The sequence below is a fragment of the Grammomys surdaster genome, unplaced genomic scaffold, assembly GCF_004785775.1.
Source record: "Grammomys surdaster isolate TR1022 unplaced genomic scaffold, NIH_TR_1.0 330, whole genome shotgun sequence".
NCBI classification, from domain to species: Eukaryota; Metazoa; Chordata; class Mammalia; order Rodentia; family Muridae; genus Grammomys; species Grammomys surdaster.
This window is the reverse complement of record NW_021604749.1, coordinates 2156695-2162041: the sequence shown is the minus strand read 5'-3', so window position 1 is coordinate 2162041 and position 5347 is coordinate 2156695. Positions and strand designations below refer to the sequence as shown.

General features: G+C 45.0%; 1 protein-coding gene across 1 annotated transcript in view; it reads left to right on the top strand.

Moving 5' to 3' along the window:
• Positions 1-1245: 1245 nt before the first annotated feature.
• The window catches only part of Nucb2 (nucleobindin 2), a 35460-nt gene continuing 31358 nt past the window's right edge, over positions 1246-5347 (top strand). Inside the window, exon 1 of the mRNA XM_028778219.1 lies at positions 1246-1362. The gene's annotated coding sequence lies outside the window, so the exon portion shown is untranslated. The remainder of the gene's footprint in view (positions 1363-5347) is intronic.

The following is a 5347-nucleotide window of genomic DNA, read 5'->3' as shown; positions in this document are numbered from 1 at the left end:
TGTGTGTGTGTGTGTGTGTGTGTGTGTGTGTGTGTGTGTGTGTGTGTGCTGTTACTGACCCCATTTTACACACAAGGAAATGGAAGCATAGTGCTCTGATACCTTGCCCCATACCTTGCCCCTTACCATCATACCTTATGATGGGTTAAAAAAGTTGAGTGTTTCAAGAGAGAAGTCTGATCCCTAATGGTGCACACAGCCATCAACCCATGTTGTGTCTTGGTAACAGTGGTTTCCATTGCAGTTTACCTTCCCCTGGATCTGTGGGCTCTACATTTGTAGATTTAACCAACTAGAGATAGAGAGTGAGAGCGAGACAGAGACAGAGCGAGTGAGAGTTTGACAAGCATCAGCACTCATCTCTCTCTGCTTCCTGAAGCCCTGTGACCAGCTGCCTCAAGTTTCTGCTGCTGTACTGAATCGCACCCTTAAACTGTGAGCAAAACAAACAAACGACCCCCCCAAACCAAATCCCTCTTCGTTCTTTAATTGCTTTTCTTAGTATTTTTCATTGCAGCAAGGAGACCAGTCAATACATAACCTAGGACCTTTTTCTTTAGGTGAAAACAAACAAACAAACAAACAAACACCCAACAGTATAAAAGTAAGTACGGTGCGAGTAACTGGCATTCAAGCTTCAAAACCAGCTCCAAGGCTCTAAAGCTTTTCTACCCTCCAAGCATGTACATTTAAGAGTCCCACGGTTAAAATATAAAATGTGTTAAAGACGTCTTGACTCCATGGGGCAGAGAGAAGAAAAAGCTGTATCTGAAGATGTGCGTGAGATAAAACTGAGGTAGACGCTGTTATGTCACAGGGACTCAGGACCCAGGACAACGAGGGTTGGGTATCGTTAAATAGCATTCTGAGTCCCTCCAAGAAAGAGGCTCTCCAAGGACTCATAAGAGGGCTGCCACTTTTTTTCTCCACCACTGTGGGCGCTGCAGGCGCAGGGCAGAGATCAAGAGCCTGGCAAACTCTAAGATTTTATGGGGGATCCCCGAGTAACACTTCACCCTCCAAAGTCCTGCACTATAAGCTAGTCTAGGACGGCAAGGGAAGGAAGAGGCGCGGCCTCCTCACGTGTCGGAGAGCGCCACGTCCCTCTTGGCTAGGTCTTCTCGAAGCGCCTTCGCGTTGGCGCGTCCCTGGACCAACTCACCAATAGGCGTCCTCCGCGATCCGGAGCCGGACCAATTAGCGGCTGTCGGGGGAGGAGGCAGTCACCATGGCAACCAGGAGGCGGGCACGCATTAGGCAGTGGATCAGAGCAAGGCGGAGGGCGGTGGGTAGGGAAAAACTGGTGTGCTCGCGGCAGGCATCAGTCGGCTTAGCCTCGCGCGCGGGGACCCTGCAGAGAAGGTCAGTGGCGCGGAGCTGGGTGTAGATTCCAGCCTCAAGGGGGCTGGGCGGGTCACGGGAGAGAGGGCGCAGATCGGTTCTTGCCCTGCCTTGGTTGTGAGCGTGGAGGGCCGAGTTCTGGGCGGACAAGGTTGGGGAGGGTCTCCCAGCTGAAGCCGGAGACACCGGGTCCACTCTGCCACTCTTCTCGCTACAGAGCACCTGGGCTTTTTTTCGGTGTAAGTAGCTGGAGGAGGTGGAGTAGGTGCTGGACCCAGACTGGGGCGGGGTCCGTGGGCGAGGGGCATGCCCACTGGTGAGGTCTCTGAGCCTATCGATTCCAGGCTGATGCTTCGAGCCCCTCAGCGCTGCAAGCAAAGCTAGGCCCAGGAACACAGCTCTTCCCCCGGGTATGTGAAGCCAGTATCTGCCACTAAGGAGAAAGTTCCTGCCAGCTGTAGTATCGGTTTCCCCAAAGTGACAAATTAGGCGAAAGAGGAGCCCTTTCGATTTAGGGGGAAGAGAAAGATGTTACTTTCGTGTTGCACCTGCTGAATGTTACCTCTGTGGGCTGGTGTGGTTATTGTGGTTGATGCAGACAGCGGTCTTACCAGACAATTATTTTGCAAAATCAGAAAGGGGTGGAGGGAGAGAACAAAAATGAACAGGAACCTGTGTTCTGATTATTTATACCTTTTACACGGGTTAATGTACCTTTTACACTAATTGAATGCTGAAAACTATCATCTAAGTTTCTTATTTAAGGCTCTGTCAACTCTGTGGATAAATAATATAAATTCTACCCTCCTCCCCAATCATCCTGATTTTGACAAAAGGCAGGAAGGTGGTGACTCACACAATATCAGCTATTAGGGGAGCCTGAGGCAGGAGGATACAGGGCTCAAATGAAAATACTTTTTATAGTTAGTTATGGTCAATTTTGGGATTTCCCTATAGAGAAGCTTAAAATGTTGAGATAATTGTCCCAAAGAATTAATCAAGAGGTGATAGTATTATATCAGGCATTTGGATCAGGTCTTCCCTGGCTGGTTTTGTTAAGTAATTGGACTTGAGTAACACTCAGATTATTTTATCTTGTCCTTCTTAGAAATTATATCAGGAGTTTTCCTCACTTAAGCTGTGTTATGTTTCTATAAAACTCAAATTCAACAAGTAACGGTGCATGTTCTGACACACTCTCCTCGGATAACACAATTAACAGGGCTGAACATTAGAATAATGGAAATTTAGGATTACAAATGAAATCTCAGATAGTATCACTCTAGTTATTAGGTGAGCACAGGACTCACCATCATTAGGTTTGTCTGATGTGGGTCAAAAGTTCATTTCCAAGAACCATCTCGATGGCTCGGTGGATAAAGGCTCTTGCAGCCAAGCCTGATGTCCCTGAGTTTGGTCCCAGTGACCCATATGGCAGAAGGGAGGCACTAGCTTCTACAAGTTGTCCTTCGACCTCCACACAAGCATCCATAAATACAGTTTACCCGTTGTTCTCTGCCTCCTTGTGAGTTTACAGATGCTGTTCTTAGGCTCTTTTCATTACCCACTGCTCCGTGGTGGAGTCCCTGTGGCATTTCCCCTTCTCTGTTCTCTAAGTCTTCTACCTCCCTAGTGCTGGGATTGTAGGCATCTGGCCTGCCTGGCTTTTTATGTGGGTGCCTGGGATCCAAACTCGGGTCCTTATGCTTACGTGGCCAAGTTTACTGACAGCCATCTCCTTAACCTCGATTTCCTAACCGCCAACCCTCCAACCCCTCACATTGTTTTTATATCCTTTCAGTATACTGTTTGTTTGTTTTAAGACAGGATAGACTCAGACTCAATATGTAGCCCAGGTTAGCCTGAATCTTATATCAATTTTTCAGTCTAAGCCTTCTGAGTGCTGGGATTACAGATGTATACGACTCAGCCCAGCTTTCAGTATGGCTTTTGCTAAGTTCGTTTGTGTTCACTAGATACAGATTGAAATGAAATCATAGGAAGGCAATTAGGACACTTTTCAAATCAGTAGTTATTGGTTTTTTTTTTGTTTGTTTGTTTGTTTTTTGAGACAGGGTTTCTCTGTGTAGCCCTGGCTGTCCTAGAACTCACTCTGTAGACCAGGCTGGCCTCGAACTCAGAAATCCACCTGCCACTGCCTCCCAAGTGCTGGGATTAAAGGCGTGCGCCACCACCGCCTGCTTTTTTTTTGGGGGGGGGGGGCAGTAGTTGTTGATTATGGGCATTAGTTCTAGTGTCTTTGTCTTAGGATATGTTGTGTGTGTCACTGCAGACAGGGGTAGAATAATATATGTTAAACTTGTGTCCTACTTCCTAAGAGAAGTAGTGACTGATGTCACTACTTTTAGTGACTGATGTCTGCAAAATATTTCTTGGAGTATTTGGGAGCTGGAAGGATCAAGTGCTAGGTTTTAAAACCTATTGAAGGGCTGGCAAGATGCCTCTGAGGGTAACGGTGCTTGCGGCCAAGCCTGATGGCCCAAGTTCAAGTCCTAACCCATGTCAAGGTGGAAAAAGAACCAGCTCTCCAGGTTTTTCTCTGACTTTTACTTGAGTGTCGTGTAGCTCATGTGGGCACATATGAAATAAATACATAAATAAATAAAACACAAAAATGTGTCAAAAATAATTTATACTTATTTAATTTTTTGAGGCAGACTTTCATGTAGCCCAGGCTGTCCTTAACTCACTTTGTAGCCAAGTTTGGTCTCAAACTTAAGAAAATTCACCTAACTTATTCTCCTGAATTCTAGGATTACAGGCAGTAGGCACCATGTCCAGCTTAATTCAGTTTTATAGTTAGGAAAATCAAGACTCAGAAAATCAAGCTTCAGACTAAGAATGGAGCTCTATCTTAGCATCCATTCAATTTTATTTCCCAGCACCTGGAATTAAAAGGAAGAGAAGTGCAGATGACTGTCAAATGAGTGAAGGAGGTTAGGGCTCAACGTGCTGTTTCTCCCTTTGTTTGTACCATGTTGTATTGAAGTCATGTACAAAAGTAACCTGCATGTTCTCTCCCCTCTGCATAGACAGTCTTATGTTAAATACACTGCCTAAAAAGATACCTGTTACTAAAATTTGAAGAGGTTTGGTTTGCTTATTTTCTTTTCAGACTACATAAAAATACATTCAGCATTGTATTTAACCATGTACATCCCGTCTTATGTAGCAGAGTTTCTGAGAAGGTGTTGAAATTCACTGAGTTTTATATCTGTGGCAGGGAGAGATGGCTCAGTGCTTAAGAGCACTTGCTGCTCTCGCAGAGGATCTGAGTTCAGCCCCCAGAACCCATACCAGGTTGGTCACAACTGCCTGTAACTTCCCTTTCAGTGGCCCTGACACCCTTTTCTGGCTTCCACAGGTACCCACACGCATATGGTGCACATTGAAATAAGTAGGCACATTCATAATTAATAATGATGATGATGATGATAATAATAATAATTAGCAGCATATCTGTGACAAATGGGTCGAGTTAGTTAAAGAAAATTATAATATTTATTTTTGTATGTACCATGGCATACATGTGGAAGGTCAGAGGACAACTTTCAAAAGTTAGTTCACTTTTACCATGTGGTTTCTGGGTCCCAGGGTTGTCAAGCTTGGTGGCAAGTGCCTTTACCCATTAATCTATCCTTTCATCTCCAAGTTAACTGTTTTCAGGTAGTGGTAAGTAATTATAAAGAAATATTTAAGTTAAGAATTTGTTAATTGTTTAGCCTGCCTTCCTTCCTTCCTTCCTTCCTTCCTTCCTTCCTTCCTTCCTTCCTTCTTTCCTTCCTTCCTTCCTTCCTTCCTTTCTTTTTTTGGTGTTTTGAGACAGGGTTTCTCTGTGTAGTTCTGGCTGTTCTGGAACTCACTCTGTAGACCAGGCTGGACTCGAACTCAGAAATCCACCTGTCTCTGCCTCCCAAGTGCTGGGATTAAAGGCTCGCTCTTTCTTTCTTTCTTTCTTTCTTTCTTTCTTTCTTTCTTTCTTTCT